Raw genomic sequence first — 15702 nt, forward strand, 5'->3', positions numbered from 1 at the left:
GTGAAAAAGGGCAATCCCGTTTTTAGAGAACTGCTGAGTGGATTAGCAAGAACTAGTCATCCCCACTGAAAATTACGTAGTGAGTGGATTCTTCAGAGCACTCTGACCACTTCACAAACATTAAACACTAGATATAATGGCAGGTACTCCTCATTTAGCTATGAAGATACAGTTAGTACTCGAATCTTCATAAAAGTCTCATCTCTCCAAGTAGACTCTAGTAACAAAATGAAAACCTTTGGATAAATGTCAGTTACTTTAGGTAAATTTCAGTTATTAACCAATTACAATGGTGATAAAGCATTCTTAGAGACAAAGTAGGAACTGAATGCTAATGGCTAAACATTTGAGCAGAGTATTTTGTTATGGATGCAAGAGATAAGAGTATCTCCATGATCAAGTGCAAGATGGGATCATTGTATTCAGGGAGGTAAGATTCACAAAGGGTTTCAATATATTGTATCTATTCTGTCGTGTCAAGGTATGAGAAATAGTGAGAATACAGACTTGAGAAAGGTAGAGGCATCAGCCAAGACTCGAACTCCATCACCAACCCGATGACTTACGGCACTGGTAATACTACGAGGTCAGATCATTGAAAAGCATCCCTAGGTCCCATAAGATGAACCTGTGAGGCTTTAAGGGAAGAAGAGTAAGCAGGAGGAAGAGTGAGAAAGGGAGACAGGAGAGCCCCAGTTTCCTTCCTCCGCAGCGTAGGACATGCTTTGTCTTAGATTATGAACCATTAAAATCTGTGTGAGGGATCATGGTTTCAGGGGAGCTTGGGCAAAAGTTTTGCGTGATTTTTTTTAATCCGTTAGTCACTGAGCCCAGCCAGGTTGTGGAACCAGTTAAACCAGGTATAATTTATCAGTCTACACACAGGCATTCCCCACTTTCTGAAAGGTCAGGCTTTGTCTTTTCGCTTTTATGGAAGGCCTACATCAGTACCTGTTTTTGTTAACTGAAAGGAACCAGAAGAGCATTTTTAGTTTTGCGGGAAAACACCAAAAGCAGAAAACAACGTTCAGCTTTTCTTTTCCGGCGAGCAGGTGCAAGAGGCCACACTAAACTAGCAGCGAGAGTGGCGCCCCCAGCGCCTTCTCCGGGAACTACACTCAGCGTCTCAACATTAAACGCCTCGTTTTGAACTTTGTGAGCATCTGCTCTTTGTCTTGATAGATTTTGTGCATCCCTCAGCAAGATATGCCCAAGATATCAGAAAAAAAAAGCCTAGGAGAGGTTATTTTTGAGGGTCTGGAAATGCCCAAAACGTTTTCCATATAAATTAATGGTGACTACTTCTTTGCTTTATGCGACTTTGGTTTATGAAAGTTTTTATAGGAACCCTCTACTTTTGGATAGCGGGGAAAGCCTGTACCCTTGAATAATGTACATAGACTAACTTCAGGGGCTCAAAGGTGTTTTGAACTTGAAGCAGCGCATTATAAATAACTAGCGAGCCCTTCATGTCCTTTATCTAGACCCTAAATCAGTACTAGACTTCTAGACTTCCCTGGAAAGAAACACAAGTGCGAGAAAACCCTTTTACACACCTACGTTCTGAATAGGCTCCACTTCACGATCACTTACCCTGAAGCTAGGCACTTACAACGTCAGCCATACCTCTCTCTCTACTCCTTAATTTTCTCCGAAATTCGAGATACATTTTTGATAAAGTGCTAAATATATACATCATTGTCAATTCTGTATATATTATATTCCAAATATGTATACGTATTGTGCATTGCATAAAAATATTTCAAATCTACTTTTCTCAAATATCTTATCTTTTACTCCAAATGACTTCTGTCATATTGCCTGGCTTGGCTATATGACAAAACAGGTATTGTCTAGCTCAGTCTACAATAACAAGAAACAACAGACGTGGTGACTAAAACCACAAACATTTATTTTCTCTCAGTTCCGGAGGCTGGATTTCTGAGGTCAGGGTGGTAGTGCAGTCGGGTTCTGGTGAGAGCCATCTTCCTGGCTCGCGGATGGCTACCTTCTCCCTTGTGCTTACATGGTCTTTCTTCTGTAAAGAGAGAGAGAGAGAGAGAGAGAGAGAGCAAGTGAGCTCTGTCTGGTGTCTCTTCTTACAAGGACATTATTCCTCTCAAATGAAGACCTCAACTTTATGACCTCCTTTAAACTTGATTACCTCCTTAAAGACCCTATTTTCAAATGCAGTAACATTGTGGGTTAGGGCTTCAACATACAAATTTTGGGGGTGACACAATTCAGTTTATAGCAAGTATCATGTATGACGAGTTAGTAGATAGTTGATAGATAATGATAGATTATAGATAGATAGATAGATAGATAGATAGATAGATAGATAGATAATTCCTCATATGTGAATGCAAAAGAGGAAGGGAGAAGGGAAAAGGAAAGAGCAAGGGAAATCCCACAAGTTTCATGTATTAGAAGTGATTGTTTTGTTTTCAATTCCATTTTGTTCTATGATGCTTAATATAAATGTATTTTATCCATTTCTGCTGCTTTGCTTTCATATCAGTTCTCTTTATTCACCAGTAGATTCTCTCCTGGTTCAAAGAAGAGCCAACCTCTGGCAGCAACGCTACTTGATTTTTCTGGATAAGTGTCCTTGTCCTCTGGCTCTTCTCTGCATTTCGTGGCTGAGACATATGGCTTCTCTGTGTACTGTTCTTTGTCATCAACCCCTCAAGTTCTCTCTAATTAAGACTCACCATGATTCAACAACCTGACATCTTAAAAGTCATATGATTTTCCAAAGGAGCTGACATCATATTGGTTTTTAAGACAGTTTTTCCCCCCCAAAATAGTGTGCTAATTTTAAAGAGTGATGAAATCGTTACATAATCTGTTATTTACCAACATATCATATTGTGTTTTTCATATTTAAACATTTAAGAAAACAACTTTAAAATAGTTTTATAGTGTATGTAAGTTATAAAATTATGTTAAAATTCGTGTGGGCATCTCAAGGCCTCAGTGAATAGATCTTATAGGGGATGCTCATTTCCTCGTAGGAAAAAGTGCCATTGGGGGGCGGTGCTGCCTGCCATTATGTCTGTGACTAAGGAAGCATAGGTGAGGGAGACTGACAGCTTCTTGGGGTAACAGCAGGCTCTGGGTTTGACTGGATGAAAAGTGGTGCATTACAAACACTTTCCTTCAGACTCAGGTGAGGCCGGGTTACAAATAGGAAATCCTGAATAAGAAAACTCAACTACTGGCTTAGTGGGCAAGTGAACGATTCAGTTCTCTGCAGAAAAGAGCTGTCAAGTGGACCAAAACAGTCCATGTGAATTTGGACTTGTTCCTCAGAATTCGGGGTGATTAAACTATGGACAGCATTGAGTAATCATTGATTCTGGAAGTGAGGGACAGGGCTTAATGCAAAGTGGGAGAATCAAGTACTTTCAAAGTGGAACAGAGGAAAAATGCCAGAGTTTAAATCCAAGTGTTCTATGGACAACTTACTTTGAGACGCAACAAAATGTATTCATATTGTCTTTTAATACATTATATTGTATCATTTTAAATTTCCTAGAAACTCACAAACATGCTACATAAAGTGTGTATCTAGAACTCTTAAATATCCGTCTTAGAAATGGTTAATAAGTGGGGCGCCTGGGTGGCTCAGTCGTTAAGCGTCTGCCTTCGGCTCAGGTCATGATCCCAGGGTCCTGGGATCGAGCCCCACGTCTGGCTCCCTGCTCTGCGGGGAGCCTGCTTCTCTCTCTCCCACTCCCCCTGCTTGTGTTCCCTTTCTCGCTGTGTCTCTCTGTCAAATAAATAAATAAAATCTTTAAAAAAAAAAAAAAGAAATGGTTAATAAGTAGGTATCCAATGTTTTTCCTAAGAGACCCAGAAAATAATTCCCTCGCTCATTTTTACATGGCTATGGTGATGTTCCTTTATTGGAGCTCAGCCTTCCTAGAAATGTGCTTCTCTGCCCATTAAATGAATCAGGCCCAACTTCCACCAAAGACAGTTTAAGCAGAAATGTGCTTTATTAGCAGATCACTGAAGATATGCTAGCATTCACCACCATTTTCCTCTGGATCTTAGACATAAAAGAGTAGGATGTACTTTTGTGGCTAAGACTGAGTATATATTAAGCCTATAAGACTTTATTTATTTATTTTTTTAAATTCCCTTTGGTGGTTACAGCCACACCTTTGCAATTCCTTTTAACAACACTGGCAGAAGTCACTTAGAATATCCCAACAAGGGGTGCCTGGGTGGCTCAGTCGGTTAAGCGTCCGCCTTCAGCTCAGGTCATGATCCCAGGGTCCTGGGATCGAGCCCCGCGACGGGCTCCCTGCTCAGCCGGGAGCCTGCTTCTGCCTCTTCCTCTGACACTCCCCCTGCTTGTGCTCTCTCTCTCTGTCAAATGAATAAATAAAATCTTAAAAAAAAAAAAAGATCATCCCAACAAATAAAAGCAGCAGTGGTACTAGGATTCTCCCCTTGGGTGATGACATTGATACAGAGCCCACAAAAAGAGCCCCACTTAAAACAACTTTCAGAATCTGAGTAACCAAAGTGTTGAACACCATTACCTTATTCTATATTTTTCTAAAGATAAGAAAAGAAACTGCAGTCCATCTTTTAAGTTAAACTACTTATTTTGATGTATTTGTAGATTTGCATGCCAGCTCTAAGAAATACTAGAAATTCCCATTTGTTCTTTACCTCCTTTTGTCCTACTGAACGAAACATTTTGCAAAATTATTGTACAATATTACAAAAACAACAATGTCATCCATAGAGTCAAACACCCCCACTTGTATAATGAGCGCACCTGCTTCCCAGCCCAGGGACGGCCAGTACCTCCACCAGCACCCAGGCTTTATATCCCGTAGCTTTCTTCACTTACTTTGGTCATTTGAGGATCGTTTTTGGCTTTCCTCAGGCCCATGTCTTTCCATATACATTTTAGAATAAGCTTTACTATGTCCACAAAAGCCCTGCTGAGATTTTAATAGAAATTGTTTTAAATCTATAGATCAGTTTGGGGAGAATTAACATTTTTACTATACTGAATCCTCTAATACATGAACATGCTATGTCTCCATTTAATTTACGTCTTCTTGGATTTCTTTCAGCATTTTGTAGTATCACCATACGTATCCTGTAACTTATTCTGTTAAATTTATCCCTAAGCTTATGGTTTCTTCTGAGTAATGATAAATGCTACTGTGCTTTTATTTTCAGTTTCTACCTTCTTACCATTAGCACATACAAATGTTTCACCTTTGCTCGTTGATTTGTACTCTGCCATCCAAAAACTCACTTATTAGTTTTAAGGACTTTTCTTTTCTTCCTCTTTCCCTTCCCTTCCCCTTCCCTTTCTTCTTCTCCTCCTCCTCCCCTACCCCCCAGGACTATTTTTGTAGACAACAATGACATCTGCAATTAGGGACAGTTTATTTCTTCCTTTTCAGTACGTATGTCTTTTCTTCTGTTGCCTTCTTGCAGTTTTTATTACTTACGGTTTAATCAGCTTCTTGAATTTGTGGATTTATGTCTTTTGCAAAATCTGGGAAGTTTTTGAACATTATTTCTTAGAACACTTTCACCCCAGTGTCTTTCCACTTTCCCTCTGGGACTCTAATGAGCTGGATCTTTTGTTCTTTTGTCCCACAGGTGCCTGAAGCTCTGCCCTTCCCTTTCCTTTCCCAGTCTAGTTTTTCTCTGTATTCAGATTGGAGAAATTATTTTGATGTTATTACCTTCATCCTCGTCTTTCCTTTGTTTTTTTCCACTCTGCTATTAGCCAATCCAACAAGTTTTGTTTTGTTTTTTTAAATTAGTTGGTAATTTTCAGTTCTGTAATTTTCATTTGGTTCTTCTTTGTAATTTCAATTTTGGGTTTGTTTTTTTTTTTTGCTGAGATTTTCTCTTTCTTCATTTCTTTCAAGATCATTTGCAATTGGTTGCTCAAACAATTCTAGATGGTTCCTTTAAAATCCTTGTCAGAATTCCAACATCTGATTCATCTCAGTGTTGGCATCAGTTAACTGTTTTGTTTTTGTTGTGCTTTTATTCACCCTGTGACATCCCTGGTTCTTGCTACAATGGCTGAGATTTTTTGTTTGTTTGTTTTTAATTGTATCCAGGACATTGAGCTATTGTGTAAGGAGGCTCTGGGTCCAATTTAAATTTTATTTGAATGTGTGGTCACCCTGTTGAGGTATAGTACCTAGATCCTGACCCATTGCTGCAAACTGTGGGTCCAGTGACAATCTAATTATCGGAAACTTTGAGGAGCAATTTTGGTTTTATACAGTGCTGTGTCCTTGGGCCTCTCACGGGCCCTGCTCAGGGGCCAGAAGGGGCTTCCTCAGGCCAGGCTGCCTGTCTCTAGCTGGGGAAAGAATTTCTTGCCCAAGAGATTAATGGTGCTTCTTTGGAAGGCACTTGTGGTGGGACCCCTTGCCGAAAGCTTGTCATCTCTCCATGAGGAGGGCAGTCTCTGGCCCAGTGGTCTAGCCTGGAACGAACCTCCCCTGGATTCATTGTCAAGGGTCCTCTGATCAGTCCTTCTTCCTCCTACTGCCAGGCTCACCTGGTGGTGTTGATGGGATTCACATCTGAACTGCTGGAGGAATGAGACTACTTGGTCCATCTTCTGGTGTTTGTTGGGGGCATCTGGAAATGCTGGACCCTGGTCACTTCCCTCTGTGGGCGGCAGCTATAAGATGCTCTGTTCCTATGATGTTGCTCTAGTCTTAATGTCTCTAACCATTTGCTTTCCTCTTTCTACACTGCAGATTTATACTTTGGTTGTCTCTTGCATTATTTTCTGGGTTTATATTTGCTCTTAACAGGGAGGAGCAGGGAGAAAGGAGTCTCCACTATTTTCTCCAGACTGGAAGTCCCATGTAATGTTGCAAGGTACTTACATTAGGCCTTGCTAAAACATAATCACACATTGTACAATCGTCAGTCTTAAATATGTTTTAAGACAGGATTTGTTTCTCTGTGAAATATCACATACAAATCCTTATGATTCTAAAATGTGGTCTTGTACTAGAAACTTTGGAGTAAATGCTATAGAAGGTTTTAGAGTATATGCAAATGTTCATTTTGCACTTGTGAAAATTATGTTTATTAATACAGGTTCTTATATAACTGTCCTTTAGATTTTTACATGTTTAATGATTCATCATTGTGACATATCACAGCACAGCTGGTTGCCAGGAGTGACATTATAGCAAAGATTTATATAAAATATCTAAAAGTTATGTAGCTATAATGCTTTCACTACATGGGTAGCACCATCAATACCCACATTTAGGATAATAGCTCTGGAACCAAAAAAATTCCACAAAGAAAAACTCTGGTAATGAAACTACTTATATTCAACACTTCTGCAAATGAAACATGGCTATAAGATTTGTATCTAAAAATATCCAGCATCCACAAGGAGTTAACATTTGAAATTTGAAAGTCAAAGATTAGCTTAAAGTAGGTCTTGGTTGGAAGGGCAGAAAGTGTATACATTTTTTTAGTGACTTAGTAAATCAGCCTTTTATTTTAGAATAGTTTTAGACTTACAAAAAGAATGCAAGTAAGTATTTGTTAGTAATTTTAAATTAACTTTCTAAACTATTAGGTTGCTGTGGTTTATTGTGTTATAAAAATTATCGTTAGGTTTGAATTACGTTTACAATTTGGTTGATGACTAGAAATTATTAAATTCATGCTGCCAATGGATGTAATCTTGCACTTATGATATTGTAGAAGTGAATCAATATGTATTTTCTCTCTCTCCATTACTTCCAAGTAAAATTTTGATTGGAAGATTTCTTTTTAGTATGATCGTATATATGCGTATTGTTACTCCCCTGTGTGTTCAAAGCTTGCATAATAAGTGGGAAAGGCTCAGTTCTTAGTATACTTCTAGGTTTTAAGATTTGTTTTCTTTAATGCCTCCATGATGAATAATATATAAGATCTTATCAGAGAGATTTTTTTTTAGTCCAGAAATTCCACAAGAAGCCTGAAGAAAAATTGGTTATTTTTATTTCTTACATCCACATAATGAGGACTGGAGAACCAAATGGAATGGCAAGAGTGAGGCACACCATTTAGAGAAGCAAAAAGCACAAATTGTATTTCTTACTTCTTTGTGTTATTTATTACCATAAATACTCGTGGTCTTTAGCCTTCATTGTAAGATATTTCAAATTAAACAATTAACCATTCTATTGCTTTGATTCAGAATTCTGTGGTTGGAAGTAATGACATTTCTCCTTCACCTTCATTAGTACTCCCAGTCTTCACTTTGCTGGCCAGTGTTGGCATGTCTGTGCTTGGATAGGACCGGAGGAAAGTGCGATAGTGTTGCCCCTTTGAGATTCACTTAATTCTCTAAACTGAGACCCACTTAAAACAGTAATATGCATTTGCTAAAGTTTACAGAGAATAGTCATATGTTTTCTAATGTAATTTCTAAATATCTCTCCATTTTACTTACACGAAACTTAAAACTAAGTGGCATAAAACGTGCTTTTCAAGATCACATAAACAACATGGATGAAGCTCAAGGGTATGATGCTAAGTGAAATAAGTCAGTCAGGGAAAGACAAATACCATATGATTTCACTCATATATGGAATTTAAGAAACAAAACAAATGAGCAAAGGGGAAAAAAAGAGAAAGAAACAGGCAGATGAAGGAACAGACTCTTAACTATAGAGAACAAACAGATGGTTACCAGAGGGCAAGAGGGTGGGAGATGGGAGAAATAGGTGATGGGGATGAAGACCACTTATCATGACGAGCATTGAATAATATATAGAAGCATTAAATCACTATGTTGTACACTTGAAACTACCGTATTTTAACTACACTGGAATTAAAATTGAAAGCTTAATTTAAAAAAGTAAAAAAAAGAGAGAGAGATCACACAAGTAAGTAATTAATCTAAGATGACCTTTATGTATGTAGCTCCAAATTCTGGCAAGTTTATTTATTTATTTATTCATTTATTTTTTAAGATTTTATTTATTTATTTGAGACAGAGAGAATGAGAGACAGAGAGCATGAGAGGGGGGAGGGTCAGAGGGAGAAGCAGACTCCCCGCCGAGCAGGGAGCCCGATGCGGGACTCGATCCCGGGACTCCAGGATCATGACCTGAGCCGAAGGCAGTCGCTTAACCAACTGGGCACCCAGGCGCCCAAATTCTGGCAAGTTTAATAGCGCAATGAAGGAGTGAAGCTTCCATGCTGCTAGCGTAGTCTGGGGGCTCCTTAGATTAAGGCTAAAGCTTGCAGAACTAGCCCAACAGATATTATTTGGAGCAGAGCAGATATTATTATATTATGTTATTATTTGGGGAAGAGCAGATATTATTATATCATAGGTGGTAGTGAGGTAGCAAGAAAAATCATGTGATGAAAAGAGCCCAGGATTTGACTTCCAACAATGTAAATATTTTATCCTCAGTTTTCATATCAGTAAAAATGGCATAACAGTTCTAAATCTACCTGACTCTATAACACCGTTGGAACAGTCACTGAAAAAATGTGTGCCTAAGTATTAAATTACGGTTTATAATAATAAATGTGATCTTTAATGTGAGGGCCTACAAATATTTTATATTATGATTGGCTTCAACTTAACTGTATTTTATACAACCAAATTATTCTAATTTTACATTTAAGAGCATGAGTTTTGATCAAAACAGAATGAACGAATCTAATGATTTAATTTGCAATTCAACCTTCTCATGTCAAAGATGGCAGTTTTTAAATATCTTTACTTGAATTATTAGTTTTTATTTTAATTTAATAAATGTGGTTATGTGTATTATAAAATTGGAAACAGTACAAAATATTTTAATAAAATCTGGGAAGCAAATTTGAATCTATGCAATGAAAATATATTACAAATGTGGCACATATGTATATATATATTCATATATTCAAGTCCACATATATTCAAGTCCACATTCAGTTTATTGTCAAGGATACTTCACTGACAGTGGAGCGCCCTTCTAATTATCTCCTACTTGGCAACATTATGTCCAACTGGGCTGCCTCCCTTTCTGTGATGTGAGTATGGATCAGTGAGTTCCTTCAATATTAGTATCTCCCCACTGTCAATTTCACATCACTTTACGGATGTCTGTTTAGCTGTCACTTTTTTTTTAATTGAGATATAATATTGTGTCAGTTTAAAGTGTACAACCGAGGCGCCTGGGTGGCTCATTCGGTTAAGCATCTGCCTTCGGCTCAGGTCATGACCCCAGGGTCCTGGGATCGAGCCCCGCATCGGGCTCCCTGCTCAGTGGGAAGCCTGCTTCTCCCTCTCCCACTCCTGCTTGTGTTCCCTCTCTCGCTGTGTCTCTCTTTATCAAATAAATAAAATCTTAAAAAAAAAAAAAAAAAAGATTGCATTTAAAAAAATTAAAAAAAAATAAAGTGTACACCCATTGATTTGATACATTTATATGCTATAATATATTATATTGATACATTTATATTACAATATGATTACCACTGGAGTGTTATCTAACACCTCCATTGCCTTATATAATTATTATTTCTTTTTTGTGGTGAGAATGACTAAAATTTAATCCCTTGGCAACTTCAAAGTTTATATTACAGTATCATCTGTAATCTCTATGTTGTGTGTTAGATCTCCAGGACTTATTTATCTACTTGTTGCAAGTTTGTCCCTTAAGAAATATTTTGCCAATTCCCCCACCTCCCAACTCCAAGTAACCACCACTGTACTCTGCTTTTACAGAGGTTAGCTTTGTTAGATTCCACTTATTAGTGATAGTGTACAGTATTTGTCTTTCTCTGTTTGACTTACCTCACTTAGCATAATGCCCTCAAGGTCCATCCATGTTGTCACAAATGGCAGATTTCTTTCTTTCTCATGGCTGAATAATATTCCATTGTACATATATATATATATATATATATATATATATATATATATACCACATCCTCTTGATCCATTCATTCACTGACAGACATTTAAGTTGTTTCCATATCTCAGCTATTGTGAATAATGCTGCAATGCACATGGGAGTGCAGATACCTCTTTGAGATCCTGATTTCATTTCCTTTGATCTATACCCAGAAGTGGGATTCCTGGATAATATGGTAATTTTATTTTTACTTTTTTGAGGAAACTAGATCCTGTTTTCCAGTGTGGCTGCAGCAATTTATGTTCCCATCAACAGTGCACAGTCTTTCTTGTTCTCCACATCCTCGCTTGCCAACACCTATTATCTGTCTTCTTGATGATCACCATTCTAACAGGTGTGAGGTGGTACCTCACTCTGATTTTGATTTGCATTCCCCTGGTGATAAGTGAGAATCTTTTCATATGCCTGTTGGCCATTTGGATGTGTCTTCTTTGGAAAAATCCATTTAAGTCTTCTGTCATTTTTTAATCAGATATTTTTTCTTCTTTATTGAGTTGAATGAGTTCTTGATATATTTTGAATTTTAACCCTTTATGCAATATATCATTTGCAAATATTTTCTCCCAATCCATAGGTTGCCTTTTCATTTTTTTATTGTTCATGTTGCTGTGAAGAAACTTTTTGGCCAATGTAGTTCCCTTGTTGATTTTTGTTCTTGTTGCTTGTACCTTTCAGTGCTTGAGTTTCCTCAAAACTGCTGTTTTATATCTTTTATCAGCTGGATTGCAAAATTCCTTTCCTTTGAGCTGGGTTACAGGAGCATATTGTTATGTTTGGTTATAGCATGTGTCCTTGATTCTTCACGTTCCTTGTAGTTTTGTGTTGCTGCTTCCATACTGGAGGCAGCGGACACTTCCTCAGATCTTTGAAAAATAGATTGGCAACACATGGATCATATCTGACTTAATTATTACAAATGGAAAACTAGATATAAACAAGGACAGATCCCTTCTTATTAATATTTACAACTATTGAAGTTGGAATATCAAATGTATTCAAAATCTTTCATTATACAAGAATGGAAAATGGACATTCTCCACCTGTGTAGATATAGATTTAGGTAGATGGTAGATAGGTAGATAGACAGATTTGATACCAACACCTGATAAGGACATTGCAGACTAAGGATCAATCTCTTTCAGGTATAAAATCCAAGAATAGAAGAAATGATAAAAATAATAATTGTTTTAAACTGTGGTTTATTCCAGGAATGTAAGTGTTTGAAAAGACCTAAGTCAATTATGTAGTCACCAAATTAACAGAGAAATATAGGGAGAAAAATGCAAAACACATGATCAATTTGTTAGATCAGGGAAAATGCATGTGATGAAATTCAACACAAATTCAGTATTTATCAAGATAAATGCATGCAAAGAGTAGAAGGAGCTGCCCCTAATCTGAGAAAGAGCATATGCTAACAACTATATGTAGCATAATACTTAATATCTCTTAATGGTGATATATTGAAAACTGTATCCCTGAGATTGGGGAATGATACAGATATGGACTATCTTCATTTCTCTTCAACATTGCATTAGAATATAATATGGCTAGAAAAAGGCACAAATTGGAAAGAATTACTAATTGGAAAGAAAATATAAAACGTCAATATTTGCAGATGACAGCATTGTGCTTCTAGAACCAAAGGAGGGGTGCCCGGGTGGTTCAGTCAGTTAAGAGTCTGACTCTTGGTTTTAGCTCAGGTCGTGGTCTCAGGGTCATGGAATCAAGCCTTGTCTTAGGCTCCACGGTGAGCATGGAGCCTGCTTAAGTTTCCTTGTCCCTCCCCCTCTACTCCTCCCTGCCAAAATAAATAAATAAATCTTTAGAAAATCCAAAGGAATCTTCTTTTTTTGGTTGTTTTTTTAGAGAGAGAGAGAGCATGGGGTGGGGGTCCAAGGATCAAAGGGAGAGGGAGGAGAGAGAAAATCTTAAGCAGGCTCCCTGCTGAGCACAGAGCCTAATGCAGGGCTCCATCTCACAACCCTGAGATCATGACCTGAGTCCAAATCAAGAACCCGATGCTTAACTGACTGAGCCACCTAGGTGTCCAGAAAATCCAAAGGAATCTATGAAGTATTAGAAATAGTAAGTGAGTTTGCAATGTTAATAAACACATGGTTAATTTAAAATTAAAGATTTTATATAACTTCATCAAACATAAAGATAGTGAACTATTGAAGTTAGAGAATTTACAAAAATACCAAGAAGCATTGGTGACATTCTGCTTCTGCTTAAGGTACAGCAAGCTCTAAGGGAGCCCTGCTCCCACTGTATCGATGAGAAAAAATCTGATAATCTACAAAACATTAACTTCTTCTGAACCCATCAGAATCTTGGGGTCTCAAAGCAAACAGGTGGACTGAATTTTAAAAACGGGCAATCCCCTCTAGGGGAACACTAGGAATGATTCAGCTTTGGCAGAGCACAAGAAATAGAGATAACCACCATATAAATGGATAAAAAGACTGCTAGAATTTTAATGAATTGTTACAGGTCATGTGTGGGTTATCTTGACAGCTAGAACCCTTGGGAGCTCATACACAAAGGAAGTTTGCATTGAACTACAAGCTCTTTTCCAAGGATGCTCGTGAGAAGTCTGGGGCAGTGCAGGAGATTTAAAATATCCACATTGATGGTACATACACATGAATACCACTCTCTTCTGGACCCTTCCCTCCTGTCAAGTACAGTCTTAAGTGTCTGGATGGTGGGCAGGGCACATGTCTTCCCTCAGATTTCAGACAAATACCCGCAGGTCATGTGGAAGGAATTACTTTCTGCCCTGAGGGAGGGTCAGACACTCCTTAGCCCCAGGACATATCTATTACCCAGTAAAAAGCAACACACCATTGTAGACAGATGTACTCTACCAGGATGGGAAAAGTAGAAGCAAAAATCTCTGTAGCTACAGAAGCTGCAGAAAAGTTGCTCAGGCCCACAAATCTATCCTAATGAAAAGCAAAATTTTGAAATATAAATACATTATATATATATATATATATATATATATATATATATATATATATATATCTCCGATAAGAGGTTGTCATATTCTACCTTAGCCAAACATGATCCAAGTTATTTGTATTTGTTGACATAAAATGAACAGGTAATGATTAGTCTTAGAAAATTTCTAGGGAAAAAGAATGATTCTACTTTTATAAAAGAAAGCATGATCTTTACTGAAAACATGCTGCAATTGGACTTTTGCTAATGTATGTGTATGCAATACACCTCAGGCATATAATTTTGGCATATTTAACTAAATAGAAATTTCTTTTGTGAAAGACCAATTTTCAAAATTATAAATGCACTTTGTGACCTGATACGGATAATCAAGCGTTTTCCTTGATTCCAGCTCCCTGATGGCTTTCGACAGGTACTGCTGTCAATTTCAAATGCGTCAAATGCAAATAGCAGGGACCAGCTATGGGGGTAGGGAGCCAGATGTGTTTTGCGTCTCTGAAAAAAAAAAAAATCAGTGCAACCCTAACATAGAGGTTGCCATGATCCATGTTTTCCAAGGGTCACATTGCTTGTGGGGAAATGGAAGGTTTTGCTTTATGAATACAGATAATAAGACTGAATGGAATTTAGTGGAATTCTGGGACAGAGGTCAACAATGGACCAACTTTGACAGGCATTATTGCTGCACAAAGCTCTGTAGACAGAGTCCTATAATTCTGCAAGTAAATTATTCATTCTCCATGTTTTCTCTAAAATTTAGTTCTAGTTTTTGTTCTTAAAGAAAGCAGTCCTTTTCCAGAACTATTTTACTGAGACCATGTACCTTATAGGCATAATTAACTATAGACACCTTCCGTTTGTATAGAGAGTTAAAAATTGCAGCATTTTCACATGCATTATACAGCGTGTGTTTTCATAACAGTGCTGGGAAGCTATTCCCTGTAACAATACAAACGGGGGAGTTTTAGAGATATTAGGTGATTTATATCAGTTCACGGGACTTGTAGAGGGCGAAGGTAGGAAGAGTGTCCATTCCTCTCGCTTTTAACCAGTTTCCCCAAGCCAACGCAGCACTCCATGATGTGGTGCCTAATACTGGGATTTGAACAGATGTACATACAACTGGAGAAAGTTGGGCAGGTGATTTATATCAGTTATGTAATGTAAGTAGACCTCCCTGCCCTTCTGTGCTAACCCAAGTTATTTACCAAAATCATTACTTTGCCTTCTGTTGGACTTGGTTTTAGTTACCTTGGACTAAATATTTGCATTTGTGTTAACAAAGACATTCCAGTATAATCTTTTGCCAGAATTTTGGATCTCCAGACCAATCCGGTTGGCCACATAGGCCAGAGGACTCTTTATACACGATACCTACTTATACATTGTCCTCATTCTTTATATATACAAATGTAAAATAATTGTACATCCACAAACAGACACTCATTAAGGGTCGAAAATAGCCTTATTTGTAAAAAAGTGCGAGGACTTTAATACTTATAGTTTGTGACATTTTCAGCTTAAAAATGCAATATTTGCAATATTTGCTGCTCTGCTCCAAATGAATTAAGGATACCCATTTTCTTATTTATTTATTTATTTATTTATTTATTTATTTATTTATTTATTTCTCGCTGTCTTTGAGATAGAAATGGAACCATAATACCATTTCTGTATTTTAGCAACATTTTGTATCTTTAATACGAAGTATTTCTATGAAATAAAAATCTTCCTAGAGAGAAGATATCTCAAACAATGTTATTTAGAAATCCAAAGAAATGACTAA

The sequence above is a fragment of the Mirounga angustirostris genome, unplaced genomic scaffold (genome assembly GCF_029215605.1).
Source record: "Mirounga angustirostris isolate CCGP_5_RB_7025 unplaced genomic scaffold, mMirAng1.0.hap1 SCAF_14, whole genome shotgun sequence".
Classification (NCBI taxonomy): Eukaryota; Metazoa; Chordata; class Mammalia; order Carnivora; family Phocidae; genus Mirounga; species Mirounga angustirostris.